Raw genomic sequence first — 15,881 nt, forward strand, 5'->3', positions numbered from 1 at the left:
TTGTCTGTTCATCCGTCGTCCACTCCCACCCACCCACTTTGACATGAGATGGCTATCAGGACAGGTCGTTTCTGCACCCACTTGTGCCTACCACAGCAAGGGATGAATCCCTGAAGGGGCGCGCGCGATTCAGGAACCGCCCCGTTATGATTTCCCCGTTGCTCCGCCTCCCCACCTGTTGCTTTGGCTTTCCCCGCCTGAGGTCACATGTGCTTGCCTCGCTGCCAAACGCTCTTCTTTCTATCCGCTCTCGCATTTGCTCTACTGCTTCTGGGACTGTGTGTGCCATGCCTCCCTCTGTCCTCTGTTTCCTCGTTCAACTTTCACTCTAGCCCTGCATTTTCTCTCGTCGTTTGCCACTTTTCGCTTTTCTTCTCTTCCTTTTACCTTCCCACTCTTTCGTTTTATCTATTTTGTCTACTCTTGTCTTCTGTAGCCTCTTCTTCCTGTTTGCTCCCTCTTACTATTCATCATTCTCTACCCTCTGCCCTCTACCTTTACTCCTTCCTGACATCGGTCCATTCTCACCCTCCTCTTTTGCACGTCTTTCCTTTCCTTTTCTCTTTCTCTCTTCAAACTGCTTCCAATCCTCTTCGCCTGTCGTTTCCTTTCTCCCTGCCTCTATTTCCTTTCCACTCTCCCCAATCTCTCACTCTCTCCATAACACTATTCCAGCACGCCACCACCTCTCATCTCTCTCTTACTGTCTTTTCGACCCTGTTCTCTCTTCCAGCACGCCCCCTTTCTTTTTTTTCTCGCTCTGTAGTATTTCATCCTTTTCCCCGTGCCGTCTCGTCATTCTATTTTTATTCTCTCGCTTGCCTCTTCCTTGTATTCCCTCACACATATCCCTCCATCTCCTCGCGGTCTCCCATCTTCTTATTCCACCCTCTATCACACCCATCTCTCACTGCTCGCTCCTGCTCCTCGCATTCAGCCCCTCTCCCCGCTCCCCCCTTGCGCACACCCCTCCCTCCGCGCCTCTGCACATCTCCCCGTCTCATGCTTAACTTCCTGTGTCACTCCTGCCCTGTCGCGCGGACAGCGATGAGCTGCTGATGTCCCTGGCCCTGTCTTCTCTCTCTCTCCAGCAACCGCAGCCCTGGTAAGCACCGCCGACATTTACTATCAGTATATTATCCAGCGCAGCGCGGCGTCCGCCCGAACTCTGGAGGGGTCCCGCTCCTTTTCGGGCGAGGGGTTCTCTGGGTGTTAGAGAGGGCTGTGTCTGTGAGGCGTGTGTTGTTGTTGGGTGTGCGCGGGGGAGAGAATTGGTGTTAAGGAAGTGTGGAGGCGACGAGGGTCGACAAAAGGCTGTGCGTGAGGGGATTTGGAAAGAGTAGCGAGATTTTTGTTGGCGATTATTAGGTGCTGCTGCAAAAGGGATGGATGCTAATGAGCATGTTTGTGCTGCTGCTAGTGATGAAGTGGAGGTACTGGGTGCGCGAAGGGAAACCAGCTGTGCCTGGACCACGCGTGCCGTTTTGTGTGAAAGCACAGTTGTGCGTGGGTCATTGTGAAGGAGGCTCAGTTTATTGAGAGGGAAGTGTGTGGGTGGCGGAGGCGTGCCTAATGTGCTTAATCTGTGTGTTTGCTTTCTGTTTTTTTGTTTTTTTGTTATTTGCAATGATAAACCCGTCGCTTAAACCCATAAACATCGCTTTGGATGATTTTATGACTCATTTCTATGGGTGTGCCCTGGCAATCTGTCTTTCTGGAGGGCAGACTGGTGCCAGGGGCAGGGTGGCAGATGTACTCTCAGTGGTATATCAAGTGTCAGCTGTGTTACGGGTGCGCATCGTCTTTACTGTGTTAGGCTATCAGCAGGCTGCTCTGTGGCAGTCTCACTGTCCTACGCTGGCTCGACTGTCAGGAGGCTGCTCTGTGGCAGTCTCACTGTCCCCCGCGTGCTCGGCTTTCAGGAGGCTGGTCTGTGGCAGTCTCACTGTCCTCCGCGTGCTCGGCTGTCAACTCAGGAGGCTGATCTGTGGCAGTCTCCCTGTCCTCCGCGTGCTGGACTGTCAGGAGGCTGATCTGTGGCAGTGTCACTGTCCTCCGCGTGCTCGGCTGTCAGGAGACATATGTAGTCATTTGTGTACGGGATCAATTTTGCCCGTAGACCAGTCTCTTTGTTGACAGCTGTGTGCAGGTGGCCCTCTGACAGAACGTCACTCCCCGCCTGCGGTCCCCAAGGTTAACCGTTTCCAGCCTCCTCTGCGGAAGCCTCGTTGGTCTTTCGTTGTGTGTCAGACTTCATGCCGCTTTGTGGCAGTCGCATTTAACTTTCTGTGGGCTGAGACTGGGGTACGTATTGTTGGGGTCTCAGTGCTTAATTTGAGCCGAGGCTTTCCGATGTCCTCCGTGTAGGGAGGTGTCGGAAGGTTTGGCGGTTGTAGCCTAGCTGTCCTCCATGTGGGTGCTGTCAGTGGGCTGGGCTGTTGTAGTCAGTGCCACTGTCCTCTCTGTGGGCAGCCACTGAAGGTTGCGCTCGTCAGTCTCTCAGAATCTCTGGGTAGCATGTCTGCAGCATGTTTTGGGCAGTCTCGCTGCACTTCCGGTGAACACCTTTGTCTGGTCTGTTCTGTTGGACCCTCACACCCTCCATCGCAGTGATGCTGGCAGTCTTATTGTCCTGACAACCGAGGTCTCCGATGGGTCCTGCCGCAGTCTCGCCGTCTAGTCTTTGAACAGTGTCTACCAGGTGTTATCATCTCACTATCACCCCTCTGCCTAGGTGTCCTGTCTACAAACTGCCCCAGTCTTTTAAATGTCCTTTTTTGGAAGGTGTTTTAAAGCCGCTCTTCAGCCTTCCCCACTAATGTCCTCTTCTTTGGTTTCTCCCCTCAGACCCCCATATAAACGCTCCTCTCGGCCGCCTGCTTCTTTCCAGGCGCATCTCTTCTCCCCCCCGCCCCCCCCCCCCCCACTATCCTGACGGAAACCCCTCACGCTCCTTTCTGAACCCCCTCACTGTACTACTGCCTCCTTTACTCCTCCACATCACCCCCATGCCCCCCGGACTCCTGCTGCCCCCATCTTCACGTTTATTGCTATAATCCTTATTCGCCTTTCGTCTCCCCCTCGCCCCCTCACACCCCGCACTGTCCGGTCAGTCGGCTGATCTTCGTTCTCTCCCTCTCCCTTCTTCACGGCCCTCCCCAGAGTTCTCGCGCACCTGTGTTCACTCACACCTCCTTCTTGTCCCACGCACCTCTTTCCTTCAGCTATTTCTTTCCCTCACTCTGGATTACTCACTATCCCCATCGCCCCCCCCAGGCACCCTATCGTTCACCTCATCTAGTTGTCCCCCCCCCCCCCCCCCCGCCCCATGCGGCTTCTCATTCCCTGGAATATTAATGCACTATAAACTGTTTTTTAGCAATACTTATTTTAAGTATTCTGTCTCTGAGCTGTTGGCGCATGGCGCACTAGGAATAATAGCGGGCAGTAAATATGCAAGTGTGGTGGGGCATTGACTTGGGGGGAGGCCGAGGGGGGGGGGACGGGGGCGGCAAGGAGTGAACACAGGAAGGCGACGCTCGGGGTTTTATTGCGCACGGGTTTTGTCTCTTCGAGTGGGCCGTCGCCTTTTCCCCAGCTTTCTCAGCAGGCCGTGGCCTTTGACACATGTGCTGTTACAAGCCGGGGTGAAGGGGGCACGGGGATGGCAGTGAAAAGAAAGTGCTTAGCGCAGGGAGTGGAAAGAGGGGAAAACACTATTGTTCCCCAGAGGAGAGGAGAGAGGAGGCGGGCACGACTGACACCCACATTGTGCTGCTTACTGCCAAATGTTGCGCATGGAGGATTTTTTTTCGGTCGCCAGGGTGCTTGCACCGCCCTCTATTCTTTCCTGCTCGAAACCAGGCCCGAGAGTGATGTTAGTTAATGGCAAGTACCCCTGTGCCTTGGGTGTAAGGTAGACGTCTTTTGTTGATCAGAATTTTAAAACCAAAAACCAGGACATTTCACGAAAATAAAAAAAGGACTACATCATGGTGGTCTCTCTCCTGTCACTAATATCTGTGTTCGTATCTTGCTGTCACCGTCTCAAGTTGGTTTAATCATTTGGATGCTCCTAGGTTAGGCCTGCCCTGAGCGTCTATTGACAGGAGTCGCTCTTGCCAGAATAAAACACTCTATGGTCTTCTGCTCTACGGAGAGTAATTACATAAAGCAATAATTTAGCTGCAGCTCATGTTTCTTTCTCAAACCCTATGCACAGTTGGTTCCGTACATTCAATATAAAGTTAATAGTACAAGTTTGTTTTTGGATGTTTAAAATAGACAGGAATACATACTTTACGATTTTTAGACCCATTGCCACCAGAGTTGACCATGACTTACGCAATTCGCCAAAGCGTAATTAGGTGAAATGAAATTACAGCAAAATTAAGCGGAATAATTCGAGCACGGTAATCCTGCATTGAGAATTTTCTTGGCCCAAAAATGCACCCTGTTGTCCAAACAGGACTTGAAGAGGGATTTTTTACGCTAATGTTTCTAAATGCAACAAAACAGCAGCAGTCAGCAGGTGCTTGCGATCTGTTGCTGTGCTCTTGAGCACTTATGCCAAAATTATGCAACATTTCACAAACTGGTGTAATTAATAATTTTCTGTGATTTTTGTGTCACAAAAGCAACACGAATTTACTGAAATCACTCCGATTACTTTGACGTAAATACAATTTCGCTCAGGCCTAATTCCAACTCTCCATTTTTGTGCTCAAGATACATTTCGTTTTGGTACCTGTGTATTCCTAACAGCATTGGTTGAGAAAGTGATTAATTTGAAAGGAGTTTCTCTTTGCTCCATTATAAGAGGGGTGTAGCTATCAATAGTGCTTCTGGTAAAGTGACACTGGGCCCCAGAGTTGCGAGAGACCTACTTCCCCCACATTAGTGTCTGTTTTTTACTATAAATCAAGGGGTTGGGGGACTAATTTTCTTTCTTGTATTATGACCTACTGCACCTTTGTTATGCCCCTACATTATGAATCACTGTTTTGCACTATTTGACCACCCGTGGGGAGTAGGAATAGTCTTCCTCAAGCAGCACAGTTTGGGTGATCTGAAGGCGATATGAAATCCTCACCAGAATTTTCTTTACTTTAGACTAATTTGTGATTTTTGTCCAGAGTTTCCCACAATTAGACTCAGCAGGTGCCATAGAATGAATCCACTATTGACAGAAAGTAGGCTTGCAAGTGGCTCTGAATCCTGTGGGAAATTTGTCATGTCTTTTCCGGCTGTCTCTACTTTTGCTCTTGAGCGGTCAAGTGTATGTTTCGTGACTTAGAAGTGGTAAAGGTAAAGGCAAAAATTGTAAAAGTTGCAATTCAATTTGAGGGATTGAAGTCTCGGAGACAAATATAGGCATCTCTGCCTTGAAGTTTACATTATTTTCGGTTGCCCTTGTTTAGCTTCTTGTTGAATATCTGGTAGTACGCGTTGGGTTTCACAGTTGTGAATTCATGAGCAAGTGGGCTGGACCCACTCATTGCCATTTTGGAGGTAAACAACTCTTGTCCTGCTTATTTCAGCATGCCCATTTTAGTTTTGGTAATTTATGGCTTGTTAGGGATCATCCTCCAGTTCTGAAGGAAAAGCCAAATCTCACCTTAATATGAGGCAACATCTTCTCCACCCAAGAAATTAGAATGAAGGAGTAAATTCCCCTGGTGGATTCATCTTTGGATGCAGCATTTCCTCCACCTATCAGAAGATGATCTATCGACACTCCACCTGTGAATGGGTAAATATGGGTAGATTGAGATTGCTTGAGTTTTTGCCACAGAGCCTGTCTATCTGTGAGTGGGCCAGCGTTTCCTTTATCCGTGAGGCACATTTTTGTTTACAGATGCCTAACTTAAAACTCTATCATATGGGGATAAGAAACATTTGTCATCCAATCTGTTTTGGATGATGCTGAGGATTATTAATATTTTCTCAGGATTATTTTTTAAAGATATTGCCCTTTACATCTCACTGGCTTCTTGTCCATTAAATTTTGTATGTTCAGTTTTCCGGTTCTTGTAAAAAGAATGGGAAACACTATTTTTCCTGGCCTCTGGAACCATTCACTATTATTCGCTGAGGTGAAAGAGTTTTTTATTAACAGATAAGCACCATTCTAGTAATATGTATGTATGTATGTACCCAAACCTATCAATGAAGCAAGGGGTTGACAGATGATCTTAAAGATTGCGTACATCAACTGGGGATTACTAAAATACATGTTACACACATTACATTTCTAGGCACAAGGAGATTAAGTGATTTATTGAGAATCACACAATATTCAGTCAAGCACAGCAGGCAGAATTCTTCAGTAATCTGAAGAATTAATTTCAGACATGGGTGGATACAGCATTTTCTTATTTTTAAGATTATTGAGGGCTCCTTTACTCTGTTTTGTTGAGAACTGCTTTGAAATTTCTCCTCTATGTTCTCTTAATTGTCTATCTTCAGGTGTGCTCATAAATTATGGGTCATAATTCCTATGGGGAGAGATTGCCTTCAAAATGTTCTGTTCACATTATTCTGATCAGACACTTTTCACTTGCTTTACTGAAGCCCAGCTATTTGCTCACCAGGGATTCTCGTATTTTTCTGCCAATCAGAGCTTTATACTCACTCCTACGTTTTTTAAAATCATTGTTTGTTCTTCTCTGGTTTTCAAATTATTGTGCATGTCTTTCATGCACACTAATCATCAAAACTCATTATCAGGGACTAGGAGTCAGGATGTAGAATTTGTGTCATGCCAAGTTAGAGGGGGTGCTCCTTAGGTAAATTGTGCATACTTTTTAGGTCTGCTCTGGAGATACCTGTAGCTGTGCGCCAGTTCCAAGTATCGTTGAAAAAAACCATCAATAAAAATATATACCTATATACATACATGAATTGGCTTTGAGTCAGCCCGCTTCACCCATTGGTCAGTTAAAGCAATATTCACATTTTGCTTCCACCCATCACTGCGTGCACCATGGTGAAATGGTGTATCTCATTTTAGCTATTGACTCTCTTGCACTATAATCTACTGCAAATGTCCTGCTCAGACACACATCCACCTAAAATAAATGTACTTCAGTGCCAGGTCGATTGTGCCAATCTCTTCTTTAATTATATATATTTATTTATCTTCTTACTTTTACAAATGCTCGCAAAAAAAATGCACACTTGCCATCATCAGACCTATAGACTTTGTCATTGCTCGTTTACTATTACACGCTTACCATTACCAGACCTTATTACTTTGCCACTGTATGTTTACTGTGTCCAGGAACTAACCAAATTACGTTGCCTTTAGCATCCTGCAGTCAGACCCATCCAATGCTTTCTGATTTTGCATCTTCAGCCATTTACTTTTAATCTCTTTGTCCTCTCCGCTCCACCTGAGTATAGCCCACCAATGAATCTCGCTTCCATTTCCATTTCCATTAATTGATTCTTTATTCCGGTGTAAGTGCACCATAAAAGAATGACCACATATGATACAAACATTATTAAACTGGTTTAAAAATTTAAAACAAGGATAAAAGCCACCAGTAATTAAAATACAATTGAAGCTAAAATTATAAAATATGATCAATTAACAGGGTCGTAATTACACTTTAAGAAAATTCTTGACCACCGCATAGAATTAAAAAAACACGATACAGCATAGGTTACACGCAGATCAGTGTTGTATTTTAGGAGCCTAAAAGCTTATTTGCAGTGTGTTGTGCCGAGGTTTTTGCATAATTGGATCTCAGTTCCACTTTTCAGGCAGTCATAACTTTAGGGTTTTTTGGTGGGAGTTTAATGCACAAATAATACCCCATTTTTCATAATCATCAACAAAACTGCCTAAAGCACCTTCTTTAAATGAGCACCAATTAGGCAGCAGAAATTCATTCCTTTTTTTAATGATACTGGATACTCATTACTGGATGATGGAAAGTTCTGCTTTTTTAACACTAAACTATGCAGGACAGATTCCTTTCCTCTTCTGGAACTCATGTTAGTATTTTTGGCTTCTCCTCTTGATTCGGATTTGATCGAGGATCAAAGCTTCTGTGTCCTCCTGTTTCAAAAAATATTTCATTCTCACTTTCCTAAGGCCCTAATTTTAAAATAAGTGATGTGCCAATCTGATGCTCTGGTGGTACTAGTACTCTCAGATGATCTACAACTATATTAGGGGACTTGAAAATAATATAAATAATATCTTAGCCACCCTGTCTGATTAGATGGCCTCTTTTTCTTCAAACAAGATCCGGTTCGTCTTTGCTTACATTTTCATACGAAGCTTACTCTGGTGTTATCCTAAAATTGTATATCCTTATCAAGATATTTTGCCTTAGTAATGCCATTTTTACACTTTTCTTAATTTTGTCTTCCATGTCAATCCCTTGAAAGCACCCTGTACTTCTTCAGGAATAATTGGGTGTTGCTTTGTCTCTAAGTAATTGTTTGCATTGAAGTTTCCTTTTGGATTGTGCCTGCTTCTCTTTAAGTAGAAATCATACATAGGATATGTAACTTACAGTTCCACACTTAGCTATAGTCCAGTATATACATTTTATGTATCTTTTGTCACAGTTGTCCAGTTCTGCATTCTCCCCGAGAAACTCAGGTGTTTCTTTTGTAAGGTTTGGGAACATAAATTAGCTTGTCCTTTTTCTCCCCTTTACCCTATTTTTCAAATGTTCAGCTGTCCAAGTAGTGACTCTGAGGAGAAAAACTGTTTTCTTAATGACTTTTGTTAATGGATCAATAATTTATCTATTTTTACACTTGTTCTTCATTTTCCTAGTGCATAAATATTGCTCTCAGTTCCGGTGCTGGTTGATTGAGTTGATTTTTTTTCTGGATTTTTAGAATAATCAAGGATTTATGCTCCATCTCTTTTCGAAAAGGATGTTATTTTTCTATAATATTCTCATCCATTGATCTGGAACGAGGACAGTTCAAAAAATGTTCCCCTGCAAGATTGAGCAGGACCACTTTTACTTATCTCACTTGTCCCTCATATGCGAGCAGGGCCGGACTGGCTGTAGCGGGCACCAGGCGTTTCCCCGGTAGGCCGGAAGGGTGGGTGCCAGTTTTGCGGCAGTGGGGGCCAGTTTAGTCACTGGGGGCCATTTTGAAGCAGTGCTGCAATATCGACCCCCTGTAACAAAAGCGGGAGTGGTGCTTCTTTCTAGTACCCCCTACCCCCCCCATCCCTCCCAGGGCTGGTCAAGCAGAAATCTGCGTGGGCTGGTTGCTGTTCCCAGTCTGGCCCTGTATACGAGTGCATCCTGTTTGTTGCTTGGGACTATATTTTTTGTGTACCTACGTCCATTTTCCTTCCTTCATGTTACAAAACTTGCATAAATGGGTGCTGACCTGGGGTTACAATAATTCTGGCCGCAGGGAAGCAAGTGTGGATTCTGTGGCTCTTTCTAATAAAGGTGTCCATGAAGCTTTTTCCTCTTCCCACAAAGGCGGTATTAATTTCCTGTACTGACTTTGGGATCTAAATCCTCTTAGAAAGTCTTACGTTATTTCAACGAATAGTTCTATATTCTCCTTTGTTTAACAGAGTTATTTTTTACTCATATTTGTTAGCATATTAGATTCTATGCAGAGGATTAAATGGGTCTTACAAGTGTTTGTTCTCTTTTTAGATTCTCAGTAAAACATTCTGCAGTGCATTTTCTGAACATTCATTTAAACACATTTCATTTATTGCCACTGTATGCATGTGTGTGTAAAGATTGTTTACGCCTTACATTGAGTAGCGTAGCACTGTAAAAGACCTAAATTAAATAAATAATTGAGTGCTTTTTAAATCATTAAGGGCCTTATTATGATGCGGCCTGTAAAGGCTCCGACCATCGGTTGGAGCCTTTTCGGGCCTCATCACGGTTTAAATTCCGACCGAAGCATTACAATGCTGGCGGTCCGAAATTAAACCAGCCGGTCATTACGGCTGCCTTCTGACAGGCTCAAGGAGCCTGTTGGGCAGTTGAAGGCCGGCCTGTAATCCAAAGGGGAGACTTTCCGCCCTTGGGATTATAATACCCGGTCTCCGGCAGGCTTTCCATGTTGGGCTTTCTGAAATGGAAAGCCTGTCAGAGAGTGAGTATGGGCCCCCTGGCACGGTCCCCTTTCCTCTGCATCCTCCAGTTGGGGGCTGAGGGGGCCCCTATGCTGCCCCTCTGTTCATCCCTGCACCATGTGGAAGGCACACTGAGGTGTCTGCCACACGGTGCAGGGATGAAGACAGACTCCCATTCCTCTGTGGGAGCTTGTGTTATGGCCTGTTTACGGCTGTAACACAAGCTCCCATAGGAGAATGGAAGTATGCGACCGAACAGTGTTCGGTCACACCGTGTTTAGGTGGTCAGGTTCGCAGACCTGAGGTCGGTCTTTCACGGTTCTGTGTTGGTGTCAGGCGGACTAACATCTGACTGACATCTTAATTACCCCCTAGATGTGTAATTACTCATACAGACAGATACAGCTGGCATTCTTACAGTGCATGCATGTCCCTTACTTGGAGAATTTGAACAATGTCAAAAACCTGCTTCCAGCTCATTGTTTCTCTTAAGCTGAGGCTTGTGTAGTGCTAAAAAGCTGAGTGCCTTTGTTTCCTCCATTGCATTGAGCTCATGCTCCCAGCCAGGGTGTGATTCAACCAAAAGGAGGGTTGATGGCCTTTAAGTGAGCCCTTTATTTTGGACCCAGCTGGAAGTAAATTTGAGAAAGATGTTTCTCCACCTTCAGGCAACATGCGTACGCAGCTGAATATGTCGCTGGGTCAGCAAATTACACTGGAACAAATTCAGCATATTTCACTTGGTCCAGCCCGGACCCAGCTCAATAAAAGCTTTTGGATTTGGGATCCAACTGGATCCTCCTTATTTCTTGTACTGCTGCAGTGTTATTCTCATGTTCATGTGCAATGGTTTTGATGCCGTCAATTCCCTTGCATAATTCATTTGAAGGATTATCTTTCTATGCTTTCCGTTTCCACCCATTTCAGAGCTTGGTCTTCATTATCTTGATATAACATATTTTCATCCACGAGTACAATAATTCTGTATTTTCTCAATATTTTTTATTTATATTGTTTCTGATTGTAAATCAAAATTGGATTCTCTTATCAATTTTTTTTCATGCTTACAGATCCGTGCAGGGCGTGCTCTCTGAAGTGATTCCCCAAATAATAGCTTCCTGATGTATGCATGTTCCACAAAGCATTGGAATATCAGAAAACTTCTTCATCGTCATCATCATCATCATTATCCTCATTATTGTCATCATCAGCATCGCCTCATCATGATCAACATCATCCCATGTTAATTTCTTTGAATAGATCCCATCAAACCATACATAACATACACTAGAGAATAATTTTTTTATTTATTATTGTGAGAAAAACAACTTAATACCCGTTTACTATTCATTTAAATGATATAAAAAATGATACGTAAAAATATTACACTTGATTATGTGAAAAAATATATCTGTCAATAGATGTGATAAGGCTTTGGGTTGATTGTGTACTACTGGTTTGAAGCTATGAGATGACAAGGGTTACGAGTTGAAGATGTGATAAAGAATCAGTATATGAAGCCATAATGATCAGTATTAAATTCTTAGTTCAGGGAGATCAGTCAATATCAAGTCATGTTATAGCATGTGGTGTGGCGTAGTGCACAGCAGCAAGAGATGTGGCATTGTAGAGCTGATGCCTTGTCCGGGAGCGGTGAAAGACCAGAACTTAGGAAGACTTAACAGTTGCACCAAGAAACATAGTCAGTGGATCCAATAAGAAATCAGATAAAGAACCTCAGTTCTGATGAATAATATTGCATAAAAAATAGTTTTCCTTATTCCACGTGAACTAAGAAATACAATTACATTATTAAGGCATAAACGTTGCTGATGTGATAGATTTGAGCATGGTGTTGTTTATGACTAAGTGCTAAGTTATGTATTTTTTCTTTACAATTTCGTCTGTATTCATTCATATTTATTCTTTGCTTCTCTTGTCGGTGTTTATTGATATTTAGTGTGTGTTAAATGAAAAGATGACATTGCAGCCAGTGTATTGAAAAATACTCAGTTGAAAACCTTGTAATTGTTAGCTAGTTTAGCTTCATTAAGAAATCTTGTATTTTTAATACTTACTCTACACATTCATTGGCTTGACAGTCATGACTGACAGCAACAAGTGTATCTCAAATCTGGTTCCTGTTTTTCGGTATTGAAAAACAGATTGTCTCATCTGCATTCATGTTTAAATTTAATACAGACAGAAATCTAGGAGCTTCATTTATGATGTGATACTGATAACGGCTACCCTATCTGATAATTGTGATGCGTATGTCGAATATCAGTCTATAATATGATAAACTTTACCAATATTTGATATAGGTCACCATTCTATGTGATAATGATTTCCAGATGATGATGTGATAAAAGTCATCAATCCTTGGTGTTTTAAGGTTTAGCACTCAATATCTTGATATGTTATCATTTTATTATGGGAAAAGAACTATACGCCAATGACTGAAATGATGTTGATCAGTCTAAGATGCGATAAAGGTTATCAATTGGCAATCTGATACGTTATCAGTTTATGATGTGATAAGGCTAATCATATCACATTTTGGTGTAATATGGTGCCAGTGTGTGATAAGAGTTATCAGATGCATTTAGCAGATGGTGTATGATGTAGCAAAGGTACTCATTCTATTATTTGATAATAGGAAGCTAATAATGATTGAAGCTGCTCATTAGTCTATGATGTGGTAACAATTATTAGTAGGTCATGTGATCATTTTTACACATGCCTACTATCAGTCTGTAAGATGACAAAGGTTATCAATATTTGATACAAGTTAACATTAAATCAAGTGATAGATTTGCAAATGGGTCCATCCATCTGTGGTCGTTTGAATTTTAGAATCACCTAGCTTGATATAATTCTTTTTTTGTGAGAATATTAAGTAGTTAATGATGTAAAGAGGGTCATTAAACTATGACGTGATAATAATTACTAAGAATTAATAATAATATCTTTACTGTATACGGTTATTTTAAAACCTTTACAGTTGTGGACGCAGGGGATTCATATTAAAACGTGCATTTTGCAATAAAAAAAAACGTTTTAAAAATAAATACATACAATACCAGATAATTTTCAAGTGCCTACAGGTACTAGCAGAATAATGATTGCATTTAACAAGTGTGGGAAAGAACTGAAAAATTGTCCTTGGTCGTCGACTAGAAAAAAATTAGCATACTATAAATTAACTAAAAATAGTATTAAATCAGGTTATAAATATGTGCATAAATTGTCAATTGGTTATTTAAAAACCTTCAAAAAGCTAGCAGCAATGTGTTTGTATAAAACCGTTCTGAAAGGAAGGCAGGGCATGAAATTAACAGACTGGACTTCCTGACTGGTCACCTAAGGGCCTGAACCTTTTATATGCGAGATTAATAAATTTAATCAAATTGATATTTAGTGCTGTGTTTTCAGGGCTTAGTGCTGCTATAATGCTCTGTCGACAGGTTCGGAATCCCAGTTTGATCCACTCAGCCCTAAGACTTGATTTACACGAATCCCTCATCACTGGGCAGATGCACACTACGTGCTCCATGGATTCACCGGACATGCCACAGCCCCTGCATTTGGTTTCTTCTGTTGGGTGACAGCAGTGGACTAGATGTTTCAAAAAGAGCCACTCACCGAGTCTAAGAGCCATGAAAATTAGTTTTAAGTGCAAAGAGAATGTGCAAACAAGGTATGAGGATGGGTAAGGTGGCTGGTATGAATTACCTACTGCCCTTGTGTGCTTGCGTTCGGCTAAGATTGCTCTGTCAGCGTGATAGGAACAAAGATGGATATGTTTTTTAGGCTTAATTTAAAAGTCATTTGACTTTGATTTAAGTCTCATAGGGCCATTATTATTAAGAAAGGGCGATACATTATCGCTGCTTTTATCGGCAGGAAATTGCCGCTAAAGCGGCGATAATGGGCTTGATAATATGCCCTTGTGAATTCCTATAGAAGCCCAGGTTCTGGTGTTAACCTGGGCTTCAATGGGAATTCACAGGGGCATATTATCAAGCCCATTATCGACGCTTTAGCGGCAATTTCCTGCCGATAAAAGTGGCGATAACGTATCGCCCTTTCTTGATAACATGGCCCATAGTTCGTTCGCAGACAGCTACAGTACTAAAAAATAATGTGATGATGTTTCTGAGTCTGTGATGAGTCTTCTGTCTCCAATGATATGTTTCACTATTTGATTAGTAGTATGCATCCTCCCTCTCTCAATGTGAAGTCTTGCAAGGATTATTATTGTCCCTGCTTCTCTTTAATCTCCTGATGTGCGCTATTTGCTCAGCTACTCGATCATCAGGTAAAATTCTAGAGGTACGAAGACACCCAGATAAACATCTGCTGAGAGAACGCTATAGGTGAAGCATAACAAAATCCAAGAATGCCATGATCACTTACATTCCTGGTTGAAGGAAATCTATCGCCAGTGTCAGACTGGGACAGAAAATAGGTCCGGGCTCCAAACTATGAGTGGGTCTGCGTTAGTAAACTAGGTAGCTGAAAAAGTGGCCCATCTTTACAAATTGGGGCAGTTTTGAACTTGTAAAGACACGCTATACAATTGTTTTACAAGGTATGGAAGACTGCATGAATTTGAGCTTGCCAAGGGCAATGTATGTTTTAATATCTGGAAAAGCAGGCCACAAACAGCCAAAAAACGGCCCAGACAATGATCTATCAGACCCACTCACAAGGCACTGCCTGATTGACCTGCAGGCCAGTCTGACTCTGGCTGTCACTGCTTGAATGGATCCAAGTCTGAAGTTTTAATCACACCAGGAGCAAGATCAGCCTCTCTTCGATTCTGCATCCACCCTACCTGGGCTCTCCTCGCTAATATTTTTTGGCTCAAACCTAAATTTCAGCCCTCAATTTAATGCATTGCCCAAAAGAACAATTTTCTATTTGTCGCCCGTTCACAGAATCCTCTCGCTCTGGCAGACTGGCCAAAGGATGGAGCTCAGATATGGCCTTGTCATGCTCGTTAGGCTATTTATTGAACCTGTTTTCTCCTTGGGGGCAAAAGAAGAATGGGAGATCTAAGTGTCCCATCCAAAGTTTTCTGGAGTTTGTACTTCATTGCATTCTATTTCCTCTCTTTACTCAGAACACTAAAGTGACCTACATGATGTGTAGTGCTGTAGAAAAGTCTGAAATAAATAAATAAACACATCTACTGTTTAATATGTTATTATCAGTTTAAATCTGACAGATACTATTTAATTATGAAGTGAAGCATCTTATCAGTTCAATATATAACGGTTATTACACTATGGTGTAACAAGAGTTGTCAGTCAATGGTAAACAAGGTTATCAAGCAATAAACTGATACCGATTACAAATAGGTGATATGAAGAGGATTGTGATGTGATAATGTTTCTGAGTCTACTGAATATTGTAGTTAAGTGTGTGGTGTCACAAGGGTTTTCAGTCTATGATGTTTCTTTGATGACCAAGGGTTATCAATCAATAACATGCTACAAATTGATAGTCCCTGACGTTGTAAGTGTTATAAGTCTATTATGTGATGTGAATCACATATTCTATAGAGTGATAAGATAGTAAATTGTATTATGTCACAGAGTTGTTAAAGTGTTGATGTTTGATGACTGTATTATATGATGCACATTTTAGCCAATGGCGAAATGTGTTAATAGTCTATATTAACATAAGAACCATTGGTTCATAATGTTGTGAAAGTTTTTGGGCCAGATGTACAACGGTTTTTTGCTCTCCCAAACGGGTAATCAGCCCATTTGCGGCCGCAAAAATA

At 42.5% G+C, this 15,881-nt stretch overlaps 1 protein-coding gene across 1 annotated transcript in view; it reads left to right on the plus strand.

Annotated features, from left to right (window-relative positions):
* The first annotated feature begins 645 nt into the window (after positions 1 to 645).
* ZNF488 (zinc finger protein 488) overlaps positions 646 to 15,881 on the plus strand; it is a 54,651-nt gene continuing 39,415 nt past the window's right edge. The window contains exon 1 of the mRNA XM_078640969.1: positions 646 to 1,105. The gene's annotated coding sequence lies outside the window, so the exon portion shown is untranslated. The remainder of the gene's footprint in view (positions 1,106 to 15,881) is intronic.

The sequence above is a fragment of the Lissotriton helveticus genome, chromosome 5_1 (assembly GCF_964261635.1).
Source record: "Lissotriton helveticus chromosome 5_1, aLisHel1.1, whole genome shotgun sequence".
Classification (NCBI taxonomy): Eukaryota; Metazoa; Chordata; class Amphibia; order Caudata; family Salamandridae; genus Lissotriton; species Lissotriton helveticus.